The sequence below is a fragment of the Podarcis gaigeae genome (assembly GCF_964106915.1).
Source record: "Podarcis gaigeae genome assembly, chromosome: 4".
Lineage (NCBI taxonomy): Eukaryota > Metazoa > Chordata > Lepidosauria > Squamata > Lacertidae > Podarcis > Podarcis gaigeae.
In genome coordinates this window covers 107,989,967-108,006,024 of record NC_139677.1, presented here as the reverse complement: position 1 = coordinate 108,006,024, position 16,058 = coordinate 107,989,967, and the positions used below count along the sequence as shown (strand labels likewise).

The 16,058-nt window shown below is 48.9% G+C and overlaps 1 protein-coding gene across 2 annotated transcripts in view; it reads left to right on the top strand.

Moving 5' to 3' along the window:
- LOC310843307 (uncharacterized protein) overlaps nt 1-16,058 on the top strand; it is a 154,944-nt gene that overhangs the window by 48,305 nt on the left and 90,581 nt on the right. Inside the window, exon 1 of one of the 2 annotated variants that reach the window (XM_083736442.1) lies at nt 3,738-3,765. The exons of the other annotated variant lie outside the window; for it this stretch is intronic. The gene's annotated coding sequence lies outside the window, so the exon portion shown is untranslated. Of the gene's footprint in view, nt 1-3,737; nt 3,766-16,058 lie in introns of those variants that run through there. 2 annotated transcript variants of the gene reach the window in all.

Genomic DNA, 16,058 nt, shown 5'->3' with positions numbered 1-16,058 from the left:
GCTCAGAGCTCAGCCAAGAGCCAAAGGCCCCCCCAAAAAAGGGACCGAGGGAGATGCTCAGAGCCCAGCCAAGAGCCAAAGGCCCCCCCCAAAAAAAGGGACCGAGGGAGATGCTCAGAGCCCAGCCAAGAGCCAAAGGCCCCCCAAAAAGGGACCGAGGGAGATGCTCAGAGCCCAGCCAAGAGCCAAAGGCCCCCCAAAAAGGGACCGAGGGAGATGCTCAGAGCCCAGCCAAGAGCCAAAGGCCCCCCAAAAAAAGGGACCGAGGGAGATGCTCAGAGCCCAGCCAAGAGCCAAAGGCCCCCCCCAAAAAAGGGACCGAGGGAGATGCTCAGAGCCCAGCCAAGAGCCAAAGGCCCCCCAAAAAAGGGACCGAGGGAGATGCTCAGAGCCCAGCCAAGAGCCAAAGACCCCCCCAAAAGGGACTGAGGGAAATGCTCAGAGCCCAGCCTAGAGCCAAAGGCCCCCCCCAAGGGACCGAGGGAGATGCTCAGAGCCCAGCCAAGAGCCAAAGGCCCCCCCCAAAAAAGGGACCGAGGGAGATGCTCAGAGCCCAGCCAAGAGCCAAAGGCCCCCCAAAAAAGGGACCGAGGGAGATGCTCAGAGCCCAGCCAAGAGCCAAAGGCCCCCCCCCAAAGGGACCGAGGGAGATGCTCAGAGCCCAGCCAAGAGCCAAAGGACCCCCCAAAAAGGGACCGAGGGAGATGCTCAGAGCCCAGCCAAGAGCCAAAGGGCCCCCCAAAAAGGGACCGAGGGAGATGCTCAGAGCCCAGCCAAGAGCCAAAGGCCCCCCCCAAAGGGACCGAGGGAGATGCTCAGAGCCCAGCCAAGAGCCAAAGGGCCCCCCAAAAAGGGACCGAGGGAGATGCTCAGAGCCCAGCCAAGAGCCAAAGGGCCCCCCAAAGGGACCGAGGGAGATGCTCAGAGCCCAGCCAAGAGCCAAAGGCCCCCCCAAAAAAGGGACCGAGGGAGATGCTCAGAGCCCAGCCAAGAGCCAAAGACCCCTGAAAAGGGACTGAGGGAAATGCTCAGAGCCCAGCCAAGAGCCAAAGACCCCCGAAAAGGGACTGAGGGAAATGCTCAGAGCCCAGCCAAGAGCCAAAGCCCCCCCAAGGGACCGAGGGAGATGCTCAGAGCCCAGCCAAGAGCCAAAGGCCCCCCAAAGGGACCGAGGGAGATGCTCAGAGCCCAGCCAAGAGCCAAAGGCCCCCCCCAAGGGAGATGCTCAGAGCCCAGTCAAGAGCCAAAGGCCCCCCAAAAGGGACCGAGGGAGATGCTCAGAGCCCAGCCAAGAGCCAAAGGACCCCCCAAAAAGGGACCGAGGGAGATGCTCAGAGCCCAGCCAAGAGCCAAAGCTCCCCCCCAAAAAAAGGGACCGAGGGAGATGCTCAGAGCCCAGCCAAGAGCCAAAGGCCCCCCCAAAAAAGGGACCGAGGGAGATGCTCAGAGCCCAGCCAAGAGCCAAAGCCCTCCCCCCAAAGGGACCGAGGGAGATGCTCAGAGCCCAGCCAAGAGCCAAAGCCCCCCCCAAAAAAAGGGACCGAGGGAGATGCTCAGAGCCCAGCCAAGAGCCAAAGGCCCCCCCAAAAGGGACCGAGGGAGATGCTCAGAGCCCAGCCAAGAGCCAAAGGCCCCCCAAAAAGGGACCGAGGGAGATGCTCAGAGCCCAGCCAAGAGCCAAAGGCCCCCCCAAAAAAGGGACCGAGGGAGATGCTCAGAGCCCAGCCAAGAGCCAAAGGCCCCCCCCCAAAAAGGGACCGAGGGAGATGCTCAGAGCCCAGCCAAGAGCCAAAGGCCCCCCAAAAAAGGGACCGAGGGAGATGCTCAGAGCCCAGCCAAGAGCCAAAGACCCCCCCAAAAGGGACTGAGGGAAATGCTCAAAGCCCAGCCTAGAGCCAAAGGCCCCCCCCAAAGGGACCGAGGGAGATGCTCAGAGCCCAGCCAAGAGCCAAAGGCCCCCCCAAAAAAAGGGACCGAGGGAGATGCTCAGAGCCCAGCCAAGAGCCAAAGGCCCCCCAAAAAAGGGACCGAGGGAGATGCTCAGAGCCCAGCCAAGAGCCAAAGGCCCCCCCCAAAAGGGACCGAGGGAGATGCTCAGAGCCCAGTCAAGAGCCAAAGGCCCCCCAAAAGGGACCGAGGGAGATGCTCAGAGCCCAACAAGAGCCAAAGGACCCCAAAAAAAGGGACCGAGGGAGATGCTCAGAGCCCAGCCAAGAGCCAAAGCTCCCCCCCAAAAAAGGGACCGAGGGAGATGCTCAGAGCCCAGCCAAGAGCCAAAGGCCCCCCCCAAAAAAGGGACCGAGGGAGATGCTCAGAGCCCAGCCAAGAGCCAAAGCCCTCCCCCCAAAGGGACCGAGGGAGATGCTCAGAGCCCAGCCAAGAGCCAAAGCCCCGCCCCAAAAAAGGGACCGAGGGAGATGCTCAGAGCCCAGCCAAGAGCCAAAGCCCCCCCCCCAAAAGGGACCGAGGGAGATTCTCAGAGCCCAGCCAAGAGCCAAAGGCCCCCCCAAAAGGGACTGAGGGAAATGCTCAGAGCCCAGCCTAGAGCCAAAGGCCCCCCAAAGGGACCGAGGGAGATGCTCAGAGCCCAGCCAAGAGCCAAAGGCCCCCCCCCAAAAAGGGACCAAGGGAGATGCTCAGAGCCCAGCCAAGAGCCAAATGCCCCCCCAAAAAGGGACCAAGGGAGATGCTCAGAGCCCAGCCAAGAGCCAAAGGCCCCCCAAAAAGGGACCAAGGGAGATGCTCAGAGCCCAGCCAAGAGCCAAATGCCCCCCCAAAAAGGGACCAAGGGAGATGCTCAGAGCCCAGCCAAGAGCCAAAGGCCCCCCCCCAAAAAGGGACCAAGGGAGATGCTCAGAGCCCAGCCAAGAGCCAAATGCCCCCCCAAAAAGGGACCAAGGGAGATGCTCAGAGCCCAGCCAAGAGCCAAAGGCCCCCCAAAAAGGGACCAAGGGAGATGCTCAGAGCCCAGCCAAGAGCCAAAGGCCCCCCCAAAGGGACCGAGGGAGATGCTCAGAGCCCAGCCATGAGCCAAAGGCCCCCCAAAAGGGACCGAGGGAGATGCTCAGAGCCCAACAAGAGCCAAAGGACCCCCAAAAAAGGGACCGAGGGAGATGCTCAGAGCCCAGCCAAGAGCCAAAGCTCCCCCCCAAAAAAGGGACCGAGGGAGATGCTCAGAGCCCAGCCAAGAGCCAAAGCCCTCCCCCCAAAAAAGGGACCGAGGGAGATGCTCAGAGCCCAGCCAAGAGCCAAAGCCCTCCCCCCAAAAAAGGGACCGAGGGAGATGCTCAGAGCCCAGCCAAGAGCCAAAGCCCTCCCCCCAAAAAAGGGACCGAGGGAGATGCTCAGAGCCCAGCCAAGAGCCAAAGCCCCCCCCCCCAAAAAAAAGGGACCGAGGGAGATGCTCAGAGCCCAGCCAAGAGCCAAAGGCCCCCCCAAAAGGGACCGAGGGAGATGCTCAGAGCCCAGCCAAGAGCCAAAGGCCCCCCCCCCCCCAAAGGATCCCTTGCCATAGGCGGATCCAGGGGGAAGCTGCCCCCTTAGAGCCATTCAAAATAATAAAGAGCTGAGGTTCAGGAAGGCGAGAGAGGGCTGAGATGGAGGGACTGGCTTTGCAAGGGTTAAAGGGAACCGAGCTGCCTTCCTAGAGAGGCCAGGAAGCAAGGGGGGCAGGTCCTCCAGAGCCAAGCCCCCTCCCTCCCCAGTCCTTTCCTGCTTGGGTGTCTCTCCTGCAAGGGCTGCCTCGCTCTCCCCTCCCGGGATCTGGTGAGTCTCTCTCTCTCTCTGGGATCTGGTGGGGGTCCCAGGGCTGCAGCAGGGGATGAGGCCTGGGGGGGGGGCTGATCTGCTCCTGCAGGAGGGGACCCCAAGTCAGGGAGGAGAGGGCCTTGCCAAGGAGGGGCCAGCTCTGCCACGCTCTCCTTCCTGCAGAGCAGAGGATCCCAATCTCATTTGGCCTTCTGCCTCCCACATTCAGAAAAAATCTCCCTTCTTTAAACAAAGGAGTCCCTGGGACTTTAACTCTCTGTGACGTCTCTCAGCATCACTGCACAACAGAGGGAACAGGTGCAAATGGTTTTCCAAAGCTGGACAAGGAGGTGGACTAGCCCCCCCCCCAAAAAAAAAGGTGGGAAAGAGAGGCCAGGAGTAAAGAGAGGGATCCCAGCCCATAGTCTGGCTGCTGCATTGGGGACCAGTTTCCCCGTGTCTCCCAGGGCAGCTCCCCACGGAGGCCACGGCAGCCATCCCCTCGCACCCAGAGCAGGGCATCCCAGGACCACATCCTCTCTCTCCCAAAGGGATTGTTGCTGGAAAACCAGTCGGAAATGGGCGCTGCTACTCCCTGAGCCTCCAGGGACCTGGGCATCAATGGCTGTGTGTGGGGGTTAAGCTCTCTAATAAAATAATAATAATAATAATAATAATAATAATAATAATAATAATAACCTGCCAAAGGAGATGTATTTGGCCCTGTTCACTTGGCTCTCAGGTCATATGCATTCGTGGCCCTCAGAGCAAAGAAAAAGGGACCCCACCCCAGGAGTCTGTCTTGAGAGCGGCAACAGAGTCCAAGTGCAAGAAAAGGAGACGGAAGCAGGGGAGAAATGTGCCCAGAAGTGGTGTGGGGGGAGAGCAACTCCTGAGGACCCCCGTAATAGTAATAGTAATAGTAATAATAATAATAATAATTTATTATTTATACCCCACCCATCTGGCTGGATTTCCCCAGCTACTCTGGGCGGCTACCAAACAGAACACTAAAAACAGAATAAAACATTAAAAGTTTCCCTGAACAGGGCTGCCTTCAGATGTCTTCTAAAAGTCTGGTAGTTGTTCTCTTTGACATTGAATGAGAGGGCGTTCCACAGGGCGGGCGCCACTACCGAGAAGGCCCTCTGCCTCGTTCCCTGTATCTTTGCCTCTTGCAGGGAGGGAACCGCCAGAAGGCCCTCGGCACTGGACCACAGTGTCCAGGCTGACCGATGAGGCTGGAGATGCTCCATCTGGTCTACTCGGCCTTTGAGGCCGTTTAGGTATTTAAAGGTCAGGACCAACACTTTGAATTCTGCTCGGAAACGTCCTGGGAGCCAATGTAGGTCTTTCAAGACCGGTGTTAGGTGGTTCGGCGGCCGCTCCCTGTCACCAGTCTAGCTGCTGCGTTCTGGATTAGTTGTAGTTTCCGGGTCATCTTCAAAGGTAGCCCCACAGAGAGCGCATTGCATCCACATAGAACCAAGCATTCATTTTTCACAAAATACAAATTATTCCCTTGTCAGTCAGTTCTGACTTCTTGCATTTACTCGAAGGCAGGAGCAACTAGACTGATTCACCTCAGAGAAATCCCTTCAGTTGCCTCCACATTTTGCATCGCAATCTTCCTTCTAGGAGGGCTAGAGTCTGCTTCCCCTCCTCCTCCTCTTCTCCTTCTTCTTCCTCTTCTCTGCACCTCCTCCTCCTCCGTCTTCTTCTTCAGAAGATATCTCATGGTTTGGTACAGTCCCACCCTGATTCCTAGGAAGACTCATCCATGCTAGCTCAGGGAACATTTCTCTTCTTCGGACCTAAAAATTCTGTAACTAAACAATGTATTTGCTTTGTACGATTTCCTTGTTGTTGCTTAGTCGTATAGTCGTGTCCGCCTCTTTGTGACCCCCTGGACCAGAGCACGCCAGGCACTCCTGTCTCCCACTGCCTCCCGCAGTTTGGTCAGACTCATGCTGGTTGCTTCGAGAACACTGTCCCACCATCTCGACCTCTGTCGTCCCCTTCTCCTTGTGCCCTCCATCTTTCCCAACATCAGGGTCTTTTCCAGGGAGTCTTCTCTTCTCATGCGGTGGCCAAAGTACTGGAGCCTCAGCTTCACAATCTTTCCTTCCAGTGAGCATTCAGGGCTGATTTCCTTCAGAATGGATCGGTTTGATCTTCTTGCAGTCCATGGGACTCTCAAGAGTCTCCTCCAGCACCAGAATTCAAAAGCATCAATTCTTTGGTGATCAGCCTTCTTTATGGTCCAGCTTTCACTTCCATACATCACTACTGGGAAGACCATGGCTTTAACTATACGGACCTTTGTTGGCAAGGTGATGTCTCTGCTTTTTAAGATGCTGACTAGGTTTGTCATTGCTTTTCTTCCAAGAAGCAGGTGTCTTTTAATTTTGTGGTTGCTCTCAAAATCTGCAGTGATCATTGAACCCAAGACATGAAAATCTCTCACTGCCTCTATTTCTTCCCCTTCTATTTGCCAGGAGGTGATGGGCCCAGTGGCCATGATCTTCGTTTTTTTGATGTTGAGCTTCAGACCATATTTTGCACTCTCCTCTTTCACCCTCAATAAAAGTTTATTTAATTCCTCCTCACTTTCTGCCATCAAGGTTGTGTCATCTGCATATCTGAGGTTGTTGATATTTCTTCCGGCAATCTTAATTCCGGCTAGGGATTCATCCAGTCCAGCCTTTTGCATGATGAATTCTGCATATAAGTTGGATAAGCAGGGAGACAATATACACCCTTGTCATATTCCTTTCCCAATTTTGAATGAATCAGTTCCATATCCAGTTCGAACTGTAGCTTCTTGTCCCACATAGAGATTTGCTAGCAATTCTCATTAACACAGGTAGAACTTGACAGAAGACCAAAGGGTTTCTTCTGATCTCTTAGAGACTTCCTGAGAGCACAGATGGATGAGCAAGATTCAGATGGAGCAGGAAGAGGCCATGCCAACCAAACTGGGAGCAGTGGGGGATTCTGGGAAAACTCTGTGCAGAAGATCCTGGGTGAGGAGGACACCCTCCGCTCAGAGGTTCAGAGCCAGCAGTTGAGGCAGTTCTGCTGCCAGGAGGCCAAAGGACCCCGAGAGGTTTGCAGCCGACTCTACCACCTTGACCATCAGTGGCTGAAGCCAGAAAGGCACACGAAAGCTGAGATGCTGGACCTGGTGATCTTGGAGCAGTTCCTGGCTGTCCTTCCTCCAGAGATGGAGAGCTGGGTGAGGGACTGTGGAGCGGAGACCAGTTCCCAGGCGGTGGCCCTGGCCGAAGGTTTCCTCCTGAGTCAGGCAGAGGAGAGAAAGCAGGTGAGAGAGACTTTCCTCTGGATACTCCCAAGGGGTTCCAAACAGGACGGAGAACATCCCATAATGCTCTACCGGTGGCCCTTCCTTTTCCTGGGAAGGCATCCATGGAATAAGATTTCACACCCTTACAGTTTTTGACTTTGTAATTCCCTTTCTAACATTTCTCACCATTCTCTGTTTTGAATCCTTGTTTCTTTTTCAGGGAAAGGATCATTTTGCAGAAATGGACCTGGATTCCTGTGAGGCAGAGAGGCCTCCGTTGGACACCAGAGAGAGGCCTCTGGGTAAGGAGGAAGGTGGTTTTTCTCTGTTTGGTCTCATTCGGTTGGTTTCCCAACTAATCTGTGGGTTCTTTTTTTTGGGGGGGGGAGGACAGTTGGGGTCAAGGGTCCAGAGGAGGGGAGGTGTATTTTTATACAACTAACATATGAAATGGGCACAAACGTCTAACTGCACTCAGCAGGTACGGCTTTCTCAAAGGCCCATCTGTAGTTAGACATGCCCCGTTTCACCTGTGAGAGACGTGGGCACTCCTGGCATCCTGCTTACCTTTTGTCTCTTGCAGGTGACAGAAGGATGCTGGCAGGACCTCCCTACCCACCTTTTCATGGGGGCAGAAGAGAAACAGCGGCTGTGGAACCAGATCAGGTCAGGCGAAGCTGGCTTGTGGGGACAGAGGCTGAGGGTTGGCGCAATGTCATGGACTGGTTGGGCACAGAGGAATGGTGGGAGGAAGCAGCTGGGGAACCAGGAAGGGAAGATGTCTCAGAGTCCAAGGAGTGAAGGTGGCGGAAGGATGAGTGATCAGAGGGAGAAGAGGGAGAAGCCTGGGAAGAGGAGGTGTCAGAAGCTGAAGGGGCAACAGGGCTTAGTGAGCTGGGAGGCTCTGTGGCAGAATGCAGTGCAGAATCAGAGGCAGAAGAGGAAGGAGGCGAGTGGGAGGAGGAAGGTCGAGAGGCAGAGGAGAGTCAGGAGAAGGAGGAGCCACCGGGGGTCAGGATGACCTTGACAGAAGAGTTGACAGAACCTCTTTAAATCAGCTGTACTCTGAAGGAATGATCCAAACCTTACGAACCTTCTGACTGTTTCGTTTTCGCAGAGAAGCTTCCGGAACCCTCTTGAATTACCTTATTTTTCGCTCTATACGACACACTTTTCCCCCTCCAAAAATGAAGGGGGAACGTGTGTGCATCCTATGGAGCGAATGCAGGCTTTCGCTGAAGCCTGGAGTGCGAGAGAGGTCCCGGCGAACAGCTGCCTGCAGCCCGAAGCCTGGGGAGTGCGGCGCTGTGCACCCCGGGCTTCGGGCAGCTCTCCACAAGTCTTCGGAGCCCATGGGAGTTCCTGCCGGGCTCCCAAGGCTTGCAGATAGCAGCCTGCTGTCCCCGAAGCCAAAAAAGTGAGGCGGGGCACTGCGCTGCCCTCCGTCTCGCTGTTCCAGCTTCGGGATGGCTGCGCAAAGCCTCTGCAGGGCGGCGGGGTGAAGGCACCCTGTCGCCCTGCGGAGGCTACAAAGGATGTCCCTGAGGCCTCAAGCCTTTGGAGTGCAGCTGCGCTCCAAAGGCTTCAGGGATCTTTGAGGCTGGTGGTGGGGGAAAGCAGCGCTTTCTCCCACCGCCAGCCCCACAAGCTCAGGGAGCAGCAGGAAGGTTCCCCGACCTGCTCTTGAACGCACCATGAACGCACCTTGTTTTTGAGGGGGAGAACAAGATTTTTTTTTCCCTATTCTCCCCCTTCTATGGTCCGGTGCGTCCAAAAGAACGAAAAATACGGTAACTAGAATAGGAAGGAGCTCTACATATCAGATCAATGCTTTCTCCACTAAGAAATGCAGACTGACAATCCCCCCATTTATTAAGTGCAGGAAGTATTGATATGCAAAACACCTCTGGAAAAACATTGCATGTACACTTTCCTTCGACAAGAATAAATCCTAGCCTTTGGTTGGTAGACCTGCAGTTCATCAGCAGACGACACAGTCTGACCAGAAGCTTCTGTGAGCAGCAGAACAACATCCTGACTCCGAAAACTAAACGTTGTCCCTCACATTAGAAAACAAAAGGCTACCTATGAAACCTGACACAGTTAAGGAAAAACACAACTCACTCATCAAAACGGCTATCTTATAAACCTTATCATCTTATCTTAGTTTGGCTAGCTTACTAATAGTATATAAACTCCACTCAAACATATAAACCAAGACCTGAAAACCTCGCTTTATAGCAAATCTCTCTAACAGAATATTGAACAGAGCACTTCTTTACCAGACCACATCAACAAACTTTGCCCTATATCATCCCACTTTTCAAATCTCTCCACACTAAATAAACTTCCACCTAGACAACTAGTCCATTAATTGATTGACAGTGCAAACTGACAGACCCTCAGGGAATGAGCTGCTGTTCTCATTCGGCCTGAAACTCAGCCAAGATTGTGAATATTGTGTTCTCGCTGATAAGGAGTTAACTCCAGCTGTGAAGTGTGGGATTTCCTGCCCATATAACTCTGTGACACCAGCCTTCTGAATATTGCCAGTAGGATTCATCTGTAGTTGCAGTTTTCATAGAATCCTAGAGTTGAAAGGGACCCCAAGGGTCATCAAGTCCCACCCCCTGCATTGCAGGAGTCTCAGCTGGATCACCCAAGACAGATGGCCATCCAAACTAGGCTTATTGTATTTCTATATTCATCACTGAGTGCTAAAATAGGCTTCTAAGCAGCGGGCAGACGAGAACAAATAATGTCCAGGATTCACTTTGTTGTTGTTGTTGTTGTTTAGTCATTCAGTCGTGTCCGCCTCTTCGTGACCCCCTGGACCAGAGCACGCCAGGCACTCCTGTCTTCTACTGCCTCCTGCAGTTTGGTCAGACTCATGCTGGTAGCTTCGAGAACACTGTCCCACCATCTTGTCCTCTGTCATCCCCTTCTCCTTGTGCCCTCCATCTTTCCCAACATCAGGGTCTTTTCCAGGGAGTCTTCTCTTCTCATGAGGTGGCCAAAGTATTGGAGCCTCAGTTTCACGATCTGTCCTTCCAGTGAGCACTCAGGGCTGATTTCCTAGAGAATGGAGAGGTTGGATCTTCTTGCAGTCCATGGGACTCTCAAGAGTTCCCTCTAGCAACAGAATTCAAAAGCATCAATTCTTCAGCGATCAGCCTTCTTGATGGTCCAGCTCTCACTTCCATATATGACTACTGGGAAAACCATGGTTTTCACTCTGCGGACCTTTGTTGGCAAGGTGATGTCTCTGCTTTTGAAGATGCTGTCTAGGTTTGCCATCGCCTTTCTCCCAAGAAGCAAACGTCTTTTAATTTTGTGGCTGCTGTCACCATCTGCAGTGATCATGGAGCCCAAGAAAGTAAAATCTCTCACTGCCTCCATTTCTTCCCCTTCTATTTGCCAGGAGGTGATGGGACCAGTGGCCATGATCTTCGTTTTTTTGATGTTGAGCTTCAGACCATATTTTGCGCTCTCCTCTTTCACCCTCATTAAAAGGTTCTTTAATTCCTCCTCACTTTCTGCCATCAAGGTTGTGTTATCTGCATATCTGAGGTTGTTGATATTTCTTCCGGCAATCTTAATTCCGGCTAGGGATTCATCCAGCCCAGCCTTTCGCATGATGAATTCTGCATATAAGTTAAATAAGCAGGCAGACAATATACAGCCTTGTCGTACTCCTTTCCCAATTTTGAACCAATCAGTTGTTCCATATCCAGTTTTCTAACTGTAGCTTCTTGTCCCACATAGAGATTTCTCAGGAGACAGATGAGGTGATCAGGCACTCCCATTTCTTTAAGAACTTGCCATAGTTTGCTGTGGTCGACACAGTCAAAGGCTTTTGTATAGTCAATGAAGCAGAAGTAGATGTCTTTCTGGAACTCTCTAGCTTTCTCCATAATCCAGCGCATGTTTGCAATTTGGTCTCTGGTTCCTCTGCCTCTTCTAAATCCAGCTTGCACTTCTGGGAGTTCTCGGTCCACATACTGCTTAAGCCTGCCTTGTAGAATTTTAAGCATAACCTTGCTAGCATGTGAAATGAGTGCAATTGTGCGGTAGTTGGAGCATTCTTTGGCACTGCCCTTCTTTGGGATTGGGATGTAGACTGATCTTCTCCAATCCTCTGACCACTGCTGAGTTTTCCAAATTTGCTGGCATATTGAGTGTAGCACCTTAACAGCATCATCTTTTAAAATTTTAAATAGTTCAGCTGGAATACCATCACTTCCACTGGCCTTGTTATTCACTTAGCTAGCCCCAACAGCATGCCCCGTTGAACCCCTGGAATTTGGCTGTAGGGCACTGGGAAGGATCCTCTTCAGAACAGGACATGAGGAGAGGAGAGAGGGGATCCTTCCATCTGGAAAACTGGAATCCCTGCGTAGGCAGGATGACTTGAAAACCACAAGGAAGAGAACCACCTATTTGCACAAAGACGAATACCCATAATTAAAAGCAGAATAAAATAATTCAATTAAAACGTCAAAATAGGCATCCAGAATTAAATTGTGCAGCAAAGCAATCCTATTGAAACAACGCAGCAATTAAGAGGAAGGAAGGAGACAGAGCATTGTGTAGCAGATCATATTGATCCTGTTTCAGAGGAGGACATTTCCCTTTTTCTTTTAGGGTCCAGTGTGCTTTGAAGATGTCACTGTTCGTTTCACAGATGAGGAGTGGGTGTTGCTGGATCCTGACCAGAGAGCTCTGCATAAGGACGTCATGGAGGAGAATCTTGGGATCGTGGCCTCTCTTGGTAAGGATCCCTGTGGGATCGTCATATCTGCCTGGAAATTCAAAAAATACCTTTATGTGACAAAACATATTTTTTCACAGAGCTCAACAGCGCCCCCTCCAACACCTAGTTTCTGTCAGGTTTTCTGTTTTTGTTTTCTTGGGTTGACCCAAGAGACGCCTGACATTGGCGATGGAGGGGATGCCATGACTGGGCCAAACAAAACCCATCCCAGAGCTCTTGCCAGGCTTATTGAATCTCAGGTAGTAGAATCGGTGATAATAATAATAGTAATAGTAGTAATTTTTATTTATCCCCTGCCCATCTTGCTGGGTTGCCCCAGCCACTCTGGGTGGCTTCCAACACATATATACACATGAAATATTAGTAATAACAATCTGATCCCATATAAAAAGTACATAAACTTTAAAATAAACAATTTATAGTAGTGGCCAAAATTGTGGAAATCTCTTGCAAAAAGTATATTTCCGAGGTTTGATGGCTCAAAACACCACTTTTTTGGGAGTAATACCATAAAATTGTATATCAATGGAAATATAATTTAATGAAGAATGCAATGCAATAACTTTTATGAAAGCGTATGTATTAGAGCAGCAGCCATAAATACGAAACATGAAAGACATAGAAAAAATGAGATCTACAGAAATTCTCACCATGTCAATTAATACTTAGTTTGTTAACCTTTAGCTTTAATTCTGGCCTTACAACGCCTTCCCATGGAGTGAACCAAGTTTTTTCATTCTGCAGCTGTAATAATGTGACACCAAGATAGAATTGTTGACTCTATTAATTGGGCTTTATTGCTGGGTTGCTTCTGACTAACTAAATATTTATATAAATATATATTGTTGCTGTTTAGTCGTGTCTGACTCTTCGTGACCCCGTGGACCAGAGCACACCAGGCACTCCTGTCTTCCGCTGCCTCCCGCAGTTTGGTCAAACTCATGATGGTAGCTTCGAGAAAACTGTCCCACCATCTCCTCCTCTGCCGTCCCCTTCTCCTTGTGCCCTCCATCTTTCGCAACCTCAGGCTCTTTTCCAGGGAGTCTTCTCTTCTCATGAGGTGTAAGGGGTGAGGGTGCTGATAAGCTAGTAAAGAAACACTCCGGGCTTCGCGCCATCTCTTCACAAGATTTATTGTTCAGCTCCAAAGCCGTTTACGAGAGATCAAACACATACATCCATACTCCTCACACTCTGTTATTTGCAGTGCTTTCCAAGGCCCATCTCCAGGATGTCTGGCTCAAGGTCAGCAACCACACTACCTGGGGTATACGAGACATCCATTTCTTTCTGGTATAATTCCTCTGTGTATTCTTGCCACCTCTTCTTGATGTCTTCTGTTTCTGTTAGGTCCTTACCACTTTTGTCCTTTATTATGGCAATCTTTGAACGAAATGTTCCTTTCATATCTCCAATTTTCTTGAACAGATCTCTGGTTCTTCCCATTCTGTTGTTTTCCTCTATTTCTTTGCATTGCTCGTTTAAGAAGGTCTTCTTGTCTCTCCTTGCTATTCTTTGGAAATCTGCATTCAATTTCCTGTATCTTTCACCATCTCCCTCGCATTTTGCTTGCCTTCTCTCCCCCGCTATTTGTAAGGCCTCATTGGACAGCCACTTTGCTTTCTTGCATTTCCTTTTCATTGGGATGGTTTTCGTTGCTGCCTCCTGTATAATGTTGCGAGCCTCCATCCATAGTTCTTCAGGCATTCTGTCCACCAAATCTAAATCCTTAAACCTGTTCCTCACTTCCACTGTGTATTCATAAGGGATTTGACTTAGATTGTATCTTACCGGCCCAGTGGTTTTTCCTACTTTCTTCAGTTTAAGCCTGAATTTACACATTATTCAGAGCCACATAAATTGGCGGGACGAATCAACGCAATCTGGACAACAAAGGATTTATTAAATATTACAAAAGCAGAAATTCATCCAAGGACAATTTCAGATCACAGAGCGGTCTGGGTTAACTTTAAAGGAAAAGAAGAAAAGGTTAAAAGGTGGCAACTTAATGAGAGTATGCTAAACGATGAAAAAAGTGTACAGAAGGCCAAGCACATCTTAGAATAATATTTTAAGTTCAGTTTAAATCAAGATCTAGAGACGGTTTGGGATGCGGGTAAAGCCGTCATAAGAGGCTTCTTTATCCAACAAAACACATTCCAAAGGAAAATAAAGGAGAAGAAAAAAATGGAGATATGGGAGGAGATTAGAAAAAAGGAAAGGATCCTTTTCCAAAAACCAGATGATGAACTAATTAAGCAAAGTATAAAAATTTTACAGACGCAATTCTCCATGATAATAAATGAAGAGATAGAATAGAAGATAAAATGGTTGAGACATAGAAATTTTGAGTTTGCAAATAAACCTGGCAAACCTTTGGCCTGGCAATTAAAGAAGAAAAAGGAAGATAGAATTATCAATAAAATTAAAATTGAAGACAAATGGATTCAAGAACCGAAGGAAATTAGTAAAAACTTTGCTAGCTTTTTCGGAAAACTACATAAGAAGGTCCAGAGACTCTAGAAAAAATAATTGATTATTTGAGCAAAAATAAACTACCAATAATACCTAAGGAAAAAACTGAAATCTTGAACTCACCAATAACAGCTATGGAGGTGCAACAAGCTATACAGAGATCAAAATTAGGAAAGACACCGGGCCCAGATGGTCTCCCAGCTAATTACTATAAAAAGTTAGAACAAGCATTATTTCTTCCCATGAAAGACCTAATGAATAATATTTTGGCAAATGGAAAGCTACCGAAAACCTGGAAGGACAGCTTTATTACTCTTATCCACAAACAGGGAACAGATGCCTCAAACACGGCCAATTACAGACCCATTGCACTGCTAAATAACGATTACAAGATATTCGCAGACATTCTTGCAAATAGATTAAAAATGGTGCTGAAAGAGATAATTCATAAAGATCAAACTGGATTTCTTCCCGGATGATTTATGCAATCCAATATTAGATGTGTGATTAATGTATTAGAATATTTGGATATTAAAATTGATAAACCAGCAGCTATTATGTTGGTGGACGCTGAAAAAGCTTTTGATAATGTGTCCTGGAAGTTTATGAAAAAATTAATGGAAGAAATCGGACTGGGAGAAAATATTTGTAAAGGAATAAATGCCATCTATTCGGAACAATATGCAAAATTGATCATCAACGGAAGAATTACTGAGGAGTGCAAAATAAACAAGGGAACCAGACAGGGCTGCCCACTGTCACCACTGATATTTATCTTGGTGATGGAAGTCTTGAACAATCAGATAAGAAAGGATCAGCTTGTTAAAGGCATCACTCTGGGAAACAAAACATATAAAATTAAAGCTTTTGCGGACGATTTACTTGTTATGACTGAAAACCCTAAAGAAAGTCTGAAAAGAGTGCTGGAATTGATTAAAGAATTTGGAGAAGTGGCAGGCTTCAAGCTGAATATAACAAAAACAAAAATGCTTGTTAAAAATGTAACCACAGAAGAAAAGGACAATTTAGAAAAACTATTGGGCCTGAAAATCTCCTCAAAAGCGAAATACCTGGGTATTTGAATCACCCCCAAGAACATAAACTTATTTCAGGATAATTACACCAAAACTTGGTTAGATATTAGAAAAAACTTTGTAACCTGGAGTGAACTAAAATTAACATTTCTGGGTAGGATTTCCATTATAAAGATGAATGTGCTTCCAAAATTAATCTTTTTATTTCAAATGATTCTGATACTGGGTGAAGCAGGTTGTCTCAAGATATGGCAAAGAGAAATTTCCAAATTCCTGTAGGAAGGGAAGAAACCTAGGATTAAACACCTGATCTTAATAGACATAAAAGAGAGAGGAGGCTTTTCCCTACCCGATCTAAAACTTTACTACGAGGCAGCCTGTTTCACCTGGCTAAAAGATTGGTGCACATTGCAGGATCTGGACCTCCTGGACCTGGAAGGTTTTGACAACCGTTGGGGATGGCACGCCTACCTAATATATGGAAAAGCGAAAATTCATTAAAACTTTACCAACCATATAATAAGAAAGTCACTCTTTGCTGTATGTGAAAAATATAAAGACCTGATGGAGCCTAAAGTCCCGTGGTGGACTTCTCCAATAGAAGCCGTAGCAGTAAAACGGAAAAATACTCAGGAAAGCTGGCCAACATATAAAATACGTCTAAAAAACGAAGATAACCAAATAAAATTTAAAAACTTTGAGGAAATAAGAGACCACATTT